At 47.2% G+C, this 18,189-nt stretch overlaps 1 protein-coding gene across 1 annotated transcript in view; it reads left to right on the top strand.

Annotated features, from left to right (window-relative positions):
• Nucleotides 1-13,762: 13,762 nt before the first annotated feature.
• LOC147911461 (ral-GDS-related protein-like) overlaps nucleotides 13,763-18,189 on the top strand; it is an 87,960-nt gene continuing 83,533 nt past the window's right edge. The window contains exon 1 of the mRNA XM_087428055.1: nucleotides 13,763-13,847. The gene's annotated coding sequence lies outside the window, so the exon portion shown is untranslated. The remainder of the gene's footprint in view (nucleotides 13,848-18,189) is intronic.

Raw genomic sequence — 18,189 nt, 5'->3', positions numbered from 1 at the left:
GCACTAGAAACCTACCATCCAGGCCACCATCGACCAGTTCTGAAGGGTGGGCAGCCTCGTCATCACCACCTGCCTCAGGGACCGGAGCATGACAGCCCAGGACAGGGCGAGGGTGGTAGAGCACTGGGTCCAGGTGGCCCAGGTGTGCCGTGGGAGGCCCAGTAGAGCCCCTCTCTGGAGACTTGGGAACTTCCTCGCCACCTTTATCAGCTCCCAGGATTGCAGTGTGTGGTCTAAGCTCCTGCAAGTCCCTAGGCCCTTCATGCCAGGGGCCCGCTGACCTTGACTCCAGGTCCCAGCGGGAGGATGCTCACTTCCTACCTGGCTCCTTCCCTTGGTTGAGCTAAACTCTTCCTCCTTGTGAGTGTTACTTTCTGGGTCCTAAATGTCCTTCTGGGGCTCCCTGAGCATCTGTCTCATCCAGGAGGGGAGATTTATTTTTTTTTTTAAGATTTTATTTATTTTATTTTTCCCCCCAAAGCCCCAGTGGATAGTTGTATGCCGTAGCTGCACATCCTTCTAGTTGCTGTATGCAGGACTCGGCCTCAGGATGAACGGAGAAGTGGTGCCTCGATGCGCACCCGGGATCCTAACCCGGGCCACCAGCATCGCAGCGCGCGCACTTAACCACCAAGCCACAGGGCCGGCCCCAGGAGGGGAGATTTAAATAGAAGGGGACTGAAGCTAGAGCAAGCAGGGCTCCAGTGCCCAACCTCACACCTCATTCTCTTCCCTTCCCCAGGAGTGCGAGATCTGGAAGAACTTCTCCTCGCCCCGCACTCTCATCTCTGCTCTGCAGAAAACCTCCACAAGCCACCTGAATAACACATGGGGGGAAGTTTCCCTGTGGGTAGACCTCTCTCCATAGGAGGATCAGGATGGATGGGGGATCTCCTGTATGACTGCCATTGGCGCCTCAGTCAGCCGGGAACTCCTGGGAGGCAGCAAATGCTGGGGACAGGGCCTGGGAGTGGGCAGTTGGTCTCTAAGTCTCCTGGTGTCCTTAATGCACCAGTTCTGCTTCAGGACTCGGTTTCCCTAAATGTCAGCTATTGGGTTGAGCCACATTGGAGATTTTCAAGTGTTTATGGCAACAGAACTCTATGGCCAGTTGAAACTCATAGTGGCCAAAACAGAGCTGCTCTGTAGAGCTGGGGAGTGGAGACCCCAGTGACCAACAGGAGAGTCCCCTCCCAGTCCCATGAGACCTTAGTGCTCAGAGGAGCCCAGTGAGAACGCTCCTCCAGGCAAGTTTAATCTCTTGGGTTGTCAAAGAAAAGGGATTTGCACTCAGACCCCTCACATTATCCCTAAATTTATCCTTCACTGTTTCCCCTCCCCTCGGGTAAAGCTCTGAAAAACTTAAGGAGCTCTATAGCCAAGACGAGTCCTTGAGCAGAAAACTGATGACCAAGATAGAGTGGAGGCTGTGGGTCTGGAAAGAGAGGAGGGGAGAGAGGGGCAGAGGTACTGGGCAGGCTGTGGTTTTGATAGTTTCTCACTTGAACTTTCTCTGAGACATTCCCGTCTATCTTGTCCAGGTTAACAAGCAGAGGGATCTGTTCAGCTCATGAGCAGCAGGGTGCCATTTTTGGGCAAGGGGCCCTGGTCATGGGACACAGTGGTGTTGGCTGGGCTGTTCCAGGAGGAGTTGGCGAGCTGGTGCCATCAGCAGGTCTCTGGCTTCCGTGCACGTCCATCCTGCTGGATGTAGCTTCTTCCAGGCTGTTGCGGTGGGTTTAGCCCTCAGCCTAAACCCGTCCTCAGGAAGCCAAGCCCCTGCTGCTCCTTCTGTCTTCACCATGTCTCCAAGGGGAGGACACCCTGCCTGTCCCAGGGACATGCATGGCAGAGGATTCCCATGGTCCAGGTGGACAAACAGGCTGCTCATCCTTGGGCCTGAACGGCTGGACCAGAGACAGATGTGTGTGCTTTCGGGGACCCCCCCCACTGGACCCCTAGAGCAGTCACTCGAGTCAACCACAAGAGTCTCATCTGAGTGCCTGGTTGGCAATGATATATGCCCCCAGGGGCTTATGAGAAGCGTCTAGGCAACTCATGGATTCTTAGTGGATCCTGCTGAAAGGACGTTAGGAGCTTCACGTAAATGAGGAAGCAAAGCGTCCTGTCACCACCTTCCCTGTGGATCAGAGGTGGCACATTGGGGGTTCAGTTCCTGAGTGGATAAAGAAAGAGTTCAGTGCAGAGGAATTTCCTGAGGGGTTCCTTGGTGAGGAGAAGGCTTTGGCATGGCCTCTGGCCCAGCCTGGGGGCCAGACACTCCACGAGACTGGGGCAGGCAGGAGCCACTCAACCAGACTCCCAAGACACACCGTCCTCTCCACTGCTCGGCCAAGGACCAAGCTTTGAGAGCTCAGAGGACAGGACTGTTGTCAGTGGTGGGGCTGGGGGTTAGGTGAGGATGTGGGAACAGGGCGTCTGGCTGGGAAGGGCAAGTGGCCTCTCCTCTGTGGGCAACTCACTGACACTGTTTGGGCCTCTCTCTCCTCATCAGGGAAGGGACGGATGGTGATTGTGTGGTGGAGGCCTCACAGGGTGGTGATGAGTTAAGAGGGAGGAAAGGACTGTGGGAGCTTTCTGCCTGCTCCACCTGGAGGGGTGAGAGCGAGCAGAATGATGACAGTTTTGTGACACTGAGTCTTCAGGAGTACTTGTGAGGTAGCTGGAGTTCTCACACATTCCAGATGAGGAAACAGGCTCGGGGAGGCCATACCGGAAGCCCAAGCTCACACCCAGAATGAAAGTTGGAGCTAGGCTTGTTCTAGAATCACAACACCTTGGAGGATGGAGTAGCATTGGTACCAGTTGACACAAGTCAGAGGTCCAGGTTCGGAGGCCAGTGGTGCTGGAGAGAAATGGGGTGAGGGGAGTATGGCCCGCTGACACTCTCCTTGACCCTGGCAGGAGGTGCCCTCCACGTTTGCCCCCCAGCAGATCAGCCCCCAGAGAGTGCAGGAGAAGCAGCAGCAGCAGCAGGTGAGTGTGCCTGTGGGGGAGGGGCTCTGCCCTCCCAGCTAGAGGCCTCAATTCAAGAGAGGACGGCCCTTCCTCTTGCTGCCACAGTGCCTGAATCCCCCAGTAGAAGTGACCAGGAGGAGAGCCTTGAAGAGCTGGTGCAGGATGAGTTGTTGTGGGGAGGGCCAGGGACCGCATACCCTGTGATTTGCCAGAAGCCGGCCCTGCGAGGTGAGGAACACCACCCAAGTGTGGTGTTCTTGGGGTGTGAAGGGAGGAGGAATTGAAGGGAGGTTGCTAAGGGTCCTAGGCTGCTCCCCGTGGGAACCCTGGGGTGGGCCAGGAGGCTGAGGGTGAAGACTTTTCAGGGGAGGGTCTGCAGGGGGCCGACTTGAGAGCAAGGGCTCATCCCACCCACACTCCGATGTCACAGAGTGTCATCCCCTATCTTGGCACTTTCCTTGGTCACCTGCTGATGCTGCACCTGCTGATGGGTGATAATCTCGAGGTGGGTGCACCTGAGGACCAGGCATTGAGGACCAGGATCCTGAGCCTTGGGATGTGGGAGCCGCTGAACTGAGCTCTGAGCTCTCAGCACTTTTCACATCTCTCCTGAGAGCCTCACAGCTGCCTCTGGGAGCTGGGGTATCAGGCACATCTTATGGATGAGTGAACAGAGGCTCCACCTGAGACACCCATTGCAGTTCCCCAGGCTGGGGAAGCTCAGAGCTGCCTGATAGCACAGCTGCATGAGGTTTTATCTGAGCTGGACTCAGCCTCTCCCTCCCATGCTGCCTGTGGAGGGAGAGAGGCTTCGGGTCCCTCCAAGTCAGGCAGCACATAAGTGGCTGAGCAGTCCCTTCTGCCTGAGGCTTCAGCTTCCAAGTCTGTCATCAGAGAGGGTTGTGTTGCCAGGTCCCTCAGCCTCTCCCCCATGTGCTCCTTCTCTGGAGCCCAGAGCCCGGCCTAGGTCCAAGTCCTGTTTTCTCTGCATGCCCGGCCCCCTCTGGGGACCTGGCAGTAGTGCAACTTGAGAAGGGGTGGGCATAGGGGGCTAGTCAGGCTAGGGGCCTCTGTCTGATGGACTCTGGCTCTCTGCCTTCCAGGGGAAGGAGATCAACCTGAGAAGAGGACTGAAGTGAACAGCTGCTGCACCCCCTGCAGGGGAGGGGAAGGAGGAGGAAATCAGAGACCCTCTGGGCAGAACAGTCCCTGGCTCCACCCGCTGTATCTTACATTGAGTGGAAGAGTTTGATAACAGAGAAGTGGGAGACACATCCAGTTGGCAGGTGGGTTGAGGGGAGGATGGCATCAAGGAAAACATCCTGGAGGAGGCGCTGCTTATTCCCATTCTGAGAACAGGTAAAACCTGGTAGGAACTGGAGGGAAGGACAGTTCCCAGGACTGGTCCCTGCCCCACCCCTGACACCTGACAAGGCCCATACAGCATCTCTCACCCAGGCCCTAACTGCAGTCTCTCCTTCCCTCTGGTCCCAGGAATACCCAGTCATGAGGGAGATCCTGCTGCTCCAGGTGGCCGCAAAGAATTACAACCTAGAGCCCGAGGAGCGATTTGTGGCCTGGTTCCAAGACATGGAGCTGCTCAACGAGAATGATAGGTGAGGCCGGACAGGAGTTGGGTGAGGGCAGGGGTGGACTCTCCCTGTTGGCCAGTCCAGAGAGCCTGTCTCCGTGGCCCCCCACTCAGCCCCAGGCCTTATTGCATGGCGACCTCTGGGACACTCAGACTCCAGCTGCTGGGCAGGCAGTGGGGGGACACCTGAGGTGTGGTTTCTGGTAGGTTCACAGAAGCCTCTCTGTCCTGGAGCTACAGCCTCTCGTGCCAGCTAGACCCCCAAACCTAGTTGGCCAGTAGAATACTCAAGGCCAAGAAGAACCCGCCATCATCAAGGTCAGGGGTGAGTGAGTGTCTGGGCCGGCGTGACTGACTCCTAGGTGTTCAGTAAGTCTTAGGGCTAAGCATGGCCTTGGGTAGTCGAACAGCTGGCAATGGGATCCCAGCTCCACTACTGAGCAGTCCTGTGACTGGGGTGACTCTCTTCAGCTTCCTGAGACTCCGTTTCCTCCTCTGTGAAATAGGTGACACTAAATAATCTTTTGCGTGGCAGGGACAAATGGGGTACTGGTGGCTGACAGCACTGAGCACAGGGTCTGGAGCACCCAGTGCAGTGGGGACAGGGTGGGGGGCCATCATTCTTCCAGGTCGCCAAGATAACCCGACTCTTCTACTCAGTCCCCAGGCCCCAACAACAACTCCCGTACCAGTGGCCGATCACAGCCCCATCCTCAGCAGCGGGGACACAGCTGGGAGGTTTTCCAGGCACCTGGCCAGCTCCTCCCACCTGACAGGAAGGGGAGCATTGTAAGCTGTTTCCTGCGGCTCCTGAAGCCCAAGAGAAAGGGGACACACCCACTTCAGCTCCCTGGCATCTTTACCCCAGCAACTATTCACCCATTGGGGAGGAACAGAATTTATTTGTTGTAAACAATAAATGCCATATTTGAATATTATATTAAAGTCCTTTTCCCTTTACAGCCTGGGAGTTGTGGTGTGATTCTCTCGCTTTCTGTAGGCATGTAAGTGAGACACTGAATCTCTCATTTCTCCTTAAATCACGAACTCTTCCGGGTCATCAGCTTACTGTATGTGGGAGAAGGGAGAAGGGCCAGCCCCTTCCCTGGCTAGTGGGGACACTCCCAAGTCCCCCTAATTCCGAAGACCAGTTCATTTCAGTATCATTCAGCTCCTCTAGGAGCAGACGTGTCCCCCGCCCATTCTCTTGGGATTTAATTGTTGAAGGTACTTTCACAGGCAGAGCAACAACCACTGAAATGTGGGTGTCTTTAAAACAGCACTACCCAGGACCATGTCGTGCCACAGGCAGGGGCTGCCTTTCTCCATTCTTAAGGAACAGGGAACGTTTTCTGCTTCTCTTGTTGAGATTTCTTTTGACTAAATTTTAGGAACTTGTAGTTTTCTAGTTCAATCTCTGGAATTGCATCGGCTCTAAGTGGGGAAAACAAAGTAAAAAGATCAAAACGTGCACGTGGAGAGGACAAGGCCCAAGGAAGCTCATTTGCAAATGGACTAAAGGCAGGCAAAACCTCGCTCCTGAGGCCCCTCTAGGGGCTCCGTGTTCACCCCTGACCTGGATTTGAATCCTGCTGGGATCCTTGTCCAAGACTCTGAATTCCTTTTCCTGCTTGTTCTGTATCCAGGAGGAAAGATCTGTGATGCAGCTTTTCAGGCTACTGCTGGGCCTCGTTCCATAAACATGGCTGCTCCCTGTCAACTAGGATTTTCAGCACCCCTGCCTTCCTTAAGTAATTCACTTTAGGGCAGAAATTCCCTAGAAGGTCCCAAGCCTCCTCTCTGGCTTGGCAAGAGGATGCCCGGTGAGCTCTACTTTGCCAGTATAAGGGACCATAATCCTGGCCAGTGAGTGACCCCACACTGTCCCTTGCTGTCCAAAGTGACATCTGAGCCCGTGTCATTCTTAGGTCCAAGATCTTGAACAATCCTCCAGTTTACACACTAAGTGTTGGTGTTACCAACTCGTCCAAATGGGGCAATTGGGCCCGAGCCCTTAAACTGTGTCACCCCTGGGTGGTTGTGTTTTTTTCCCCAATCCTGTGTTGTGTTTACATTACCACCACCCCCTGGGGTGTGAAGACTGTTTGGAGCTTTGAAAGATGAGGTATGACAGGGGTGTGGGGGGCTCCAGCAGGGAATGCCACGGAACTGATGGTCCATGGACGTGCATTAGCACAGCCTTACCAATTAAAATACTGAAATGCTTCCCATCTGGTGGTGAACAGACACTGTTCTGAGGTCACACAGAAAACCCACCCCATGACTAGGAGATTTCAAATTGTTACCAAGTGGCATTTTGAACCTCATCCCTTGGGAACACCGTGTAAGACAAAGGACAGATGAATCGCTTGGCACTTGTGAGTTATCCCCTCCTTTCTGATGGCTGGAAATGTCACCCAGACACACAAGCTGCACTCTGCCAGGGAAGCCTTCTCAGGACAGCCAGAAGTTGAGGATGAACCCCGGTTCCCATCATCTCAAGCCCTTCCTGACATGGCACAGCCACCCAGGAAAGTGATTTGGTAATGGAAAGACAGGGTAGGCCGTACTTTCCCTCCAAAGAGAAAGAGAAGTGCCAACAGTGAAAGCTTGATCCCTCAAATAGACAATTAAATCCCAACAAGCAGTGGTTTCTTTCAGCATTACTGATGCTGAAAAGATCTCTTTCGATAATAGCACGATCCCCCAACTGCCATGTCCATTTTCATGAATCACATATCCAAAACACATTGATCTAAAAAACTGAGGGAAATCTGGTATTTCCTTAGATGCAACTCTGAATTAGCATGCAACAGAGAACATAAAAATGGAGACATAGAAGTAAATATCTAATATGAGAACATAGACACAAAAGTGCTTTTGAAATAATATTTTGGAATCTATTGGAATATTACACAAAAAGATAATCCACTTTATGTAGGTTTTACTGTGACTGTGAGGGGAAAAGCTGAATCATCCCGTGACGTTGATAACTGGCTGCTGACTTTAAAGTACAAATAAATATTGTACATGGTAAAGGACAATGAGAAAACAGCATGAAAAAGGAAGATCTTTTTCTCCTCACCTAAAACTCAACCTCTCACCTCAGAAAGAAACCGCTATGTATATTTTCTATGTCACGCAGTAGAGTTTAATAAAAGAAAGGTATTGGTATATTTTAAAAGTTCAAGAGCTCAAAGCAAGGAACATTAAGGACGCAGCCATGAGACCTCACTGAGGTGCCTGCTCCATTTCATCTGCTGTCAGGACGGCCTTCTTGGCCCCTCACTTTCTCTGCCTCGCTAGCAAGTCTGTCCACCATCAGTGCTATCATCAGTCTCGCTCCTGTGCTCTTCACTGCCCTTTCCTCCTTCCTGATACCTTCCTCAGTCGTCAGAAATTGTTGGCAGTCAAGCTGTGGAATGCCCATATCAGCTCCTGGAATCATCTCTGCCAATTCTGAAGACCAGCAGGAGTGAGCAAGGGACCTGGAATGCAGACCACCTGCAAGAACACCTGGCAGGGATTCACCTGTGTGACTAGGTGCAAGTTTTTGCAATGCTTTGGCAAGATTGAAAGGACTTACGAGTTGTCCTGCACAGCTGCCGGCCTGCAGTCCTTGCGGTCTCTCGGGCCAGCAGACTTGGTGGGCCTGGTCCAAGGAGTCCTCCCAGAGCTCCGTCATTGCCAGGATGTGATGGGATTCTAGTCACCGGCCTCTTGAATATGTCACTGGACATCCTCAAAGGGATGGAGATGCTTAAACCAGGCTTTGGTTTGGACTGTTTTTCACAGTTATGCTGCTTCCTCTGTGAAGACGTGACTATCATCCTTCTTATCATCCTTCTTTTCCTCTTACCCTACAAAAATTAATCATGAAAGTGGGTCAAATGATAAAAGAAGCCTGCCTTTTTAGGACAATTATCCTGGCTGTTTTGTACTTCCACCCTCCCTCTAGCCTCTGGGGATAGATCTGACCTGTGTCCTGGGATGTCATCAGGCAGATTTGCATCAAGAACAGAAAGCTCAAGGTCAAAACTCAAGGCTCCTCCAGATCATTTCTCCCCCTCCATCCTGTTAACACCCCCTCCTTATTTGAGTGTGATTCTATTCTCTTCTTGTCACTCTCAACCGCACAAGTCCTGTCACTCCCACTCAGGACAGTCGGTCCCCAGTCCTTTACTAAATCCCAAATCTTACCATTTCTGTGTTTTCTGTCTACTCATTTGCTTAATCCATTGACCACTTGGTGTGCATAGAGGTTAAATCAATAGTGATATTATCAACCACCCCCTGTTAACGACTTCCTCAAATATCCCAGATGTTCACATAATCCTAGTGGTTATGTTCAAAAGTAAATAATTCAGAAAACATATTCACCCACCACAAATTCTTGATCTCTAATATTTTTATTCAAACACTCATACAGTAGATACCTGTCCCTCAAGATCAGAAGTAATGCCAGATCACCAATCCTCACCTTAATTTCCTCCTACACCTAACTAATCCTGGATTCCATGGACTATGGTCACAATAATTTCCTTGGAAAAATAAAAAATTCCTTACCACTCATTTATTTTGTAAACCTCCAAACCCAGAAGATCCCGATTATCTGCCATGCCGCAGCTACTGCTGGTCTTATGACAAGCTGAAGAAAAAGCACAAAACATGACCTTTTGGTACCACTGTAAACACAAAACCGTCTGCATCAACTGGGAAGCACCCATAATGCCTGGAAATTTTGTTCTCCTTTTTTTTCTGTTGGCTCAATAACAAAAAGACAAATCAATTTAAAAAATGGGCAAGAGACTACAATAGACTTTTTCCAGTGAAGACATACAAGTGGCCAATAGGTGTATGAAAAGGTGTTTGGCATCGTTAATCATCAGGGAATGCAAATCAAAACCACAATGAGGTATAACTTCACACCTGTTAAGATGGCAATTATCAAAAAAACTAAAGATGACAAATATTGGTGAAGATGTGGAGAAAAGGAAACCTTGTGGGAATGTAAACTAGTACAGCCATTATGGAAAAATTATGGAGGTTTCTCCAAAAAAGAAAACTAGCATATGATCCAGCAATCCCACTTCTTGTATATACCCACAGGAATTGAAATCAGGGTCTCAAAGAGATACCTGTACTCTAATGTTCATTGCAGCTAATTCACAATAGCGAAGATATGGAAGTAACCTAAATGTCACTGATGGATGAATGGATAAGGAAATGGAATATTCGTCAACCTTGAAAAAAGAAGGAATTCCTGCCATTTTTGACAACATGAGGGACCTAGAAGATACTATGCTAAGTGAAATAAGGCAGACAGAGAAAGACAAATACTTATATGTGGAATCTAAAATTGTGAAACTCATACAAGCAGAGGTTAGAATGGTGGTTGCCAGGGGCTGGAGGGATGGGGAAATGGGGAGCTGATTATCAAAGGATACAAAGTTTCAGTTATCAAGATAAATAAGTTCTGGAGATGTAGGATATGGCATAGTGCCTTCAGCTAACAAAACTCTATTGCATACATCACATTTCTTACTAGAGTAGATACTAAGAGTTCTTACCACAGAATGATAGTAATAAAGGAGGTGAGAGAAAACTTTGGAAGGTGATGGATATGTCTGTGGCCTTGATGGTGATGACAGTCTCAAGGGTGTATACTTATGTCCAAATTCATCAAGCTGTATATAGAAAAGTATGACACCATCGTTGATTCTTCTGCACCTTGAAATATGCCATGTCCTCATCACAAGAGAAAAATATTTGTAACTATGTATGGGGACGGATGTTAACTGGACTTATCGTGGTGATCATTTCAATATATACTCAAACATTGAATCATTACGTTGTACTCATGAAACTGATATAATGTTGTATGTCAACTTTACCTCAATAAAAAAAAACACAACAGACAAAACCATTTGAATATTGTAAATGAGTTCAGTGAATCCCTGAAAGTGCCCCATTCCCATATGAGAGTTACAGGAAGCAGAGAGGATGAAGTAAATGGAAGATAGTTGTATAAAACAGTATTCAAATTAAAATCATTTAAGTTGCTATCAGCTCCTTGTGGCAAAGTTCTGTGAGCACTGATCTTCTTTCACATTTTTCCTGGAAATCATACTTTCAGATCCAACCCATAACAGTTTCATCATTTACTCTAATAAGACAATTTCAACTTAATAAATAAAACCAAAAGCATCCCTTATGTATGAATAAAGTTAGTGAACTTTACAGAGAAAAGAGCATATTTGCACAATCTCAATAAAGGAAACAGAAGAACTGAATGATGATCAAGTCTCATTCAAGCTTATCTTTGAAAGCCAGTAAGACCAGGTTATCTTTTCAAGGATGTGTGTAGAGCTGTCAGCCTTGGAAGATAGAAATAGTTGTCTCCTCTGGAGCAAAGGGCAGGCTTGCTTACTGCCCAGTATAATAAAACTAACACCCCCCCAGGGCAAAGGTTAGCAGACATCCTGCCCGTTATCAAAGATTTGAATTCCTTAGGCTCTGAGATCTTGCAAACCTCTGCATGTCACCTGGCCCACTGTGTCTCACCGTGTAGGAAGTGGGATTTAGTGAACCGGTGCAAATGCTGATACTCTGGCTACTGCTATTGCTGTGTCATTAAGTCCTTTGTCTCTGACCCATGGGTCTCGTGTCTTTTGTCAGCATCTGTTAAACCATTGTAGGCTAACTTATTAGCTTGCAGGAAAGGTAAAATATCAGACCTTTCACAGTTCCCGTCAAGCCCTTAAAGTAACTAGTAGTCTTAGAAACAGAGAGCTATCCAGAACAATATGCATGGATGGTCTTCATAGAAGACTGCATGCAACCAAAACTTTAATAAGTCTCTCTAATCTGTTTTATTTCAACCCCAATTAGAAGGAGAGGCACCAAGTTATTACAGACCTAGGGCTTGTGCAAACCACCTGGAGACCTAGTGACCAGAAACTTCCCATGGGGAACAAAGACAGATGGGCATATTTCCAAAATGGACCCATATGCCTCCCTATCATCCAAAAGACAGTACATTATCTTAATTTATGATGATTTGAGTCATTAAAATCTTGTGATGGACCAAAGATACACTTCTAAGAGGAGTGAGGCACATAGCAGTTGTAAGCAGATTAACACACTTGGTGAATATCTAACGCTGAACTAAACGTAGTGTTCTAATCAATTATAAGGTACAACAAATTTAATAAGGTCAATTAAATGATATTTAATGGTATCCTTGATTATTACTCTGCAATAATGAACAAGAAACTCATGTAGATAACTATAATTGGTCTTACTTTAAAATATGGTAGTCAGGACTGTTTGAGATAAACTGGAGCTAAGGAAGGGGAGAAATAGATAAAAGTTAGCTGCTCTGAAGCCACTGTCAAGACCCCTGGATCTACATGTAACCCAGGAGATCGAGGCAGACGGCTGTGTACCTAGATCCTCCTGCACTGTGGTTCTCAGGGATGTCACGGGGCTGAAGCAGCTTCCTGAATCGTGTTTACACGTCCATGTGTACAATACCCCTGACCATGGGGATGAACCACCATTCAATCATCCCTTACACCCCCCTAATTAACAATTAGATTTCAAAATCATTGTATCATTACATGATCATTTATTTCTCAAACCTGTGGGATGCCGAGCTAAAAGAAAATTAAATTTCAATGGTTTCTTTTCTTTGAAGGACCAAGATGTCCTTTCACACTTGGAATCCGGGTTAGAAGATAAATCCATCAAATCAATGGAAACAACTTAAGAAATTGACAGAGGGATACTTCATTCATATATACACAGTTTGCACTGTGGCAAAAATAGAGTTATATTTTTAAAAATTAGAATTTTTTGAAATTTTATAGATGTTAAAGACTTTGTTCTGCTTATACTCCCTTTGGTTTACCAAACCAAAATCACTCTTTAATGGGCATTTCTAACATTGAGTGTTAATAACTGCAGCTTTTTTAAATTCTTATTTTTCCCAGGTCAAAGACCAAGGGCAGAGGTCATCAAGAGGTCAAGTCTAATCCACCTACAGATGTGGCAGGCTTAACTATGGATGTTCAAGCCAGACATTGCCAGCAGAACCACATCTCTTTACCCATAGGTGAGTTTTTACTAGTAATGACAGGGACTTAAGGATATCAAAGGAAATTCTTTATTAAGAACCAAAGTTATAGATTCCTATCTTGGGTTCATTACTTTGAATTTTTGAACCAAATCATATATATCGATTGGACCATGTTCAATTCTGTGATCTTTAGAAGACGCAGCCTACAGCTGAAGAGAAATAGATACAACACCAATATCCTACACTCTCTGAAGCACAACTTACAGCCCATGGAGTCAGAAGTTTTCAAGACAAGAAAAAGTCATCCTTCATTTGAACAGAGAGAGTAGAGGCTATTCAAAGATTCAACTTTAAATTGTTAACATGACTTGTTAGAATGTGATGGCGCAAGCATAATACCTTCTAAGTCTCATGATTTTTCTCCAGAATACTGAGATGGATGACCTTGAAGTCCAGCTGCCCCATACATGTCGTTAGTCAGTGATAAAATTAATTTCCCTATAAAATAATTACCATAAAAGTGTTAAAAATGTATCATAGTCTCTGACTAAAAGGAAACAAAGCAAATTGAGCAGTTGAATAGCAGTGTAATAAATTCCACACAAGGATCTTATAGCAGCATTATGTATAATAGTGAAACTGGATGTAAACCCTTTGCTATCAAAGAAAATATAAACAGATCATGGTATGCCTATTCTTTGGAATACCTCTAAACCTTCTAAAAAGGTAAGTTAGAATGATGTGCACTGATAAGGAGAGAGGTGTATGATATATGGTTTGGGAAACAGCAAATTGAAAAACGATGTAGTTATGTAATTTATGTTTAAAAAAAAACTTTATGTATGTACAAATTCATAGGAAATTTCCAGAAGAATAAGCCACAACCTCTTAACAATAGTTCATTCTGAGTCGGAGAGTGAGTTTTCAGGGAAGGGGATGAAAGGGGAATATTTCACTTTACTTTACATAGATCATTGCAATTTGACTTTTTTTACAGTGTGTACTTGTTTGATAATTAGAAAAATGAATGATGTGACTGTTTGGCGCAGGGCAACAGTATTATGTTCACCAGTCTCTGTTCTCTATGTTACTGCACAGCATGGACTGTAGGAGAAAGCCCACAGGAGCAGTGAAGACAAAGAAGACATGACACCTGCAAAAAGTCAGTGGAGTATTTCTACATAACAAACCTTCCAGGTGAGTGAAAGTCAGTCACTCACAGATACAGTCAGTATCTTCCACTGCTCCAGCTCTCGCAATGAACCTAGTACCTGCCCAGAGTAAGCCGGAGGACCACGCCCGCTAGTCCACTCCCTCCCCGAAGCCTGTTTGTGCAGGGCGACTGCCATCAAGCAGACAATGGACTCAGGATGGGGCGTGTGCCTTTGGGGAGGCTGGCAGATAGGCATAAAGTGGAACACCAGCTAAGTGCACACACCTGAGAGGCGGAGCTCCATGTGGAGACACAAAATGTACCAGGAAACTGTGTGAAGTGAAGGAAGCTACTGCATCTCTCTGACCTTCAGTGTCTCCCCCTGTAATATGGGGATCACAGGCCTACTTCACAGAGCTGTTGGGGAAGATACATAAAAGTTCCTGTGACACCCAGTGTCTACATTATTAACAAAGTCATATCTGATTTCAAAATAATCGATGAAAAGAATAATGTTAATGAGACCAAAGATGGGATGCTCAACTTCGTAAGCAGCCCCAGAAGCATGAGAATGAGAGGAGCTCCGAGTAAGCAGGGTTCTTCACAGCTCCACTGGAGACAATGATCACGGGCTACACCAGGATAAGTCACTGTTGTACAGTGACTCGTGTCATGAGGGTGGGTCCCTAAAGAGACTGTGAAATCCAGTTACGCACAGTGGCTCCTAGGAAACAACTACAAAGCAATCAACTCAGCAGATAGGAATGGGAAGGGGGCGAACATAGGAGGGTCAGAGCCACAAAATCTGACGGAAGACACTGAACCACGAGCGCCCAGCTCTGTCAACAGCTGCTGTGGTTGCACCAGGAGATCAAACGTCTGAGACAGCCATTGTGGGGACTGCTGGGAGCACAGTGGTCACTGAAGCCACACCCCAACAGCAGTTGCATCGGAGCACACAGACCCCGAAACTTCCCTCTCCATTAATCTTTGTTTCAAGCTGATGAATATCCTCATGTTACAATGTCTCCTTCCAACCCCTGTGGACGAGTGTCATCAGAATCCTCTGAAAAGGTCACAGGCCAGAGTAGGATGGAACACTGGGGCTGTGCGAGCGGCATTGCACCTGACAACACGGACTATCACCCGGGTCTATTGAACACGAGAGAAGAACCCGAGGATGTGTTCTAATGAGAATTGCCTGTATTGCCACATTCAGAGACACTGCAGAGTTTCTCATCCTTTCTTTACAAAAATGTTAAAGAATTCATGTCATTAATTCATAACGAGGCAAATTCTTCACATAGTGACAGGGTCCAGTTTCCATGACCAGCTTATTCAGTTGTTTTGATAATATCCCACATTCAGGAATTGGAAATGTAACCTATTGGGATGTGTAATATAAACAAGGACTTTTTTTCATGTAGATCAACACCCAAAGTTTTAGGGAGGACATAAATCGTGAAAGCTGCTAACCATTCCTCCACATGTTTCAATAAGACTTTTAAGTTAATTTACCAATCTCAGGAAAAGATAACTTTTCAATTCAAATTTTTTTTCTGCATTCAAACGTACAGTACAGCCAAGAGAATGAGCATAAAAAAATTAACAAGAAGGTCTTGCTTGCATTCATCTTTTGCAAATAATCAGGATATTTTGTGCTCTGTTCCTTTCACTACTCTAATCAATTTTTAAAGAATACGGTACATCTGACTATCCCTGGGCATGTTTATCCTGGAACCTTGCCGGAATCCAAAGCAGAGATGTTAAAGCTGACGGGTTTCAACTGCTGCCCAGGTGCTGTCTACCACTAATATGCCTCTCCCAAAGCCAGACCACCAGTCTCTTCCTGAAGGATCAGAGTCATCACTCATGTCCCTGAGAGACTGGCCACTCAGGCCTGAGCTGAGATTAGGTGATGAATCTAAAGGGCTAAATGCTTAAGCTATTCTCATCCTAAGGATGCTGTTTCGGAGGCGTCTGTACTGGAATGGGTTAGTGAAAACGGCCTACTAGATACTTGCCTGGGAATTGTGTTGTTCCCCTCTGCCCTTAGCAGATCCTGGGGAAACCAATGATTAACCTCACGGATGACTCAACTTCCACATCTGTGAAAAAGGCAAGCAACAGCCAATGTTATCACCTTGCGAAACTCCAAAGTTTTGCTTCCAAGAGGGACCACAAGGGCGAATGTCTCCCAAAAGCTGATGAAATGATGACACTTTGGCTGGAGAAAGCAGAGGGCAGCAGGCAATGTGGAAAGTTTCTGGGATGTCAAACCTGTTCCCATAAGCAGTTTAGAGAAGCACCTGGCCCTGGACTAGGTAGGAGGCTGTGGAAAGACCCACAGGCACACAGTGGGGAGGAGGAATCAAGCAAAGGAGGGAGGCGGTGGGGAAAAGGCGCCAGTCTGGGCTTCAATTTTGGACAAAAGCAGTTGCACGCTGCAGGCCCGCGGCTGCCCATGCAGCTGCCACACCTTCCTAACTCCTTGGTCCCTCTCGTCCCGTCACATCCCTCTGGGAATCAGTCCACGTGGAGCGGGTGCAGGACCTGAGTCCTGAGTCAATGGGGGTTTGGCCCTCGGCCAAGCTCACACTGCTCTGCTCCTCCCCCCAGGGTCAGGCACAGCCCCGAGCCCAGAGCATCCTGGGAGTTCTAGTCCTGCAACCCTACAGGTTGCCAGCTGGGAGTCGTTAAGAGAGAAAAGCTCCTAGCATGCACAGCTCGTGGCCCCAACTCTTGCCTTGTCCTTCGGCCCCTGGGCCCCACCCCTCTGCTTCTCCATCCCACCCTCTTCCCCACCTCTTCTCTATACCACGCCCATTCTCCATGCCCTGCCCAACCCCCAGAGTATGCGCAGTGTGGTTGGGCTGCATCCCTTGAGGCCGGTACTCAGGTAGGGGTGGGGCTCACCTGCCTGGCTATTGCAAAGGTTACTTGCAGCCCTGGTGGAAGCCCCCTGGCCAGTATTTGAAATGTAAATTCAATATCTAAAATGGAAATATCGGGTGCCTGGGATCCTGGAATTAGCCTTTTCAATGCCACCTGTCCTACCATCCCCCCTATCCCTCCAGGCTGCCATGATCCTCTCTCTGGACCCCGTGGTCAGGGTCGCTGCAGAGATCCTCCCTTTGGACCCAATCTGCCTGAAGGGCCCATACCTGATCAGGAGTCTTAGAAGGACTGCCCTGAGCCATGTCATAAAAAGGAGAAAACATCACATTGGACAGCCCCAATTCCTGCATTATACAGACAGGAAACCCAGGTGCACTGGTAAGTGACCCCTAAGCCACTTCAGGGGACCACACACATGCCCCTTCTCCCACGCTGCACACAGGCTGGTTCACTGGACTTCCTTATCCCAGTGTGGACCTCTTGGCCTCGTTAACATAGGCAACAACACCGAAACTTCCCTTTGGTCCTTCCCACAATGTTAGGCAAGTTTGTGCAGGAAGGTAATATGCAATTTCTGCTCTACTATAGGGCTGGCCCCTTGGGAACTAGTTTTAATATCCCTGTTTAAATATACCCTCAGAATCACAAAATAATTAAGCAAAATAATTTGTTGCTGTGAGGGTTTATGGTGATAATTCTCTGAAGTTGTTTTTCCATTTAGCCTTTGCGATTGACTCCAAATACTACAGCACCACACGCTTCTCAGACTGGTGGATACACAGCTCCACTTTTTTGCAGGGAGAACACACAACAGCAGAATATCCGTGGCCTGACTTTCTGGAGCATCGGTATTACTACAAGATTTGGAAGAAGCAAAGTTAGGTCATTTACCATCCAAGGTAAGGAATTAAAAACTTAACACTAAGATGAGGTGGGAAAGCCATATGCCATTAATAATTGTCAGTAACCTGTGCCTGAAATGTCAGACTTTCTCTGAGAAAGAACTCTGAGACCCTATTTCCCATTGTTTTAAATAGGAAAAATTAGAAGGCATAGCAAATCTATTGAAAAACTCTACCAATTTCCTAAGTCACAATATGGCACCTAGACATAAGTTACGAACATCGTGTGATCCTCATTTTCTTCCTCATTCAACCCAGTCCCACAGGTCTTGAGTGCATGCTGTGAACACGGCACTGTGCTAGGTGTCGAGGCCTTGGTAAGCATCGTGGTGGGGGTGGACCTTGCTGGAGAAAGATGGCATCATAAAATCTCAAATCCTTGCCACTTACAAAACTGAGGCAAAAATGGAAAGACCCAGGGGACCACGCAAGGATGAGGGCATTAATAGATACTTGGGAGTATTAAAATCCATCTAATGGTGTCATGAGTGAATGTGTTCCACTTTAAAACAAAACACTGCTGTTATTCTGAGATATTGAGTTTGTATCTTTGTGCAAATATGCCAGATTTAAAATGTTTATTGAT

This window comes from Ceratotherium simum, unplaced genomic scaffold (genome assembly GCF_057802395.1).
Source record: "Ceratotherium simum simum isolate JZ-2026a unplaced genomic scaffold, ASM5780239v1 HiC_scaffold_43, whole genome shotgun sequence".
NCBI lineage: Eukaryota > Metazoa > Chordata > Mammalia > Perissodactyla > Rhinocerotidae > Ceratotherium > Ceratotherium simum.
The sequence above is the reverse complement of the archived record's forward strand: the minus strand, read 5'-3'. Positions and strand labels throughout refer to the sequence as shown.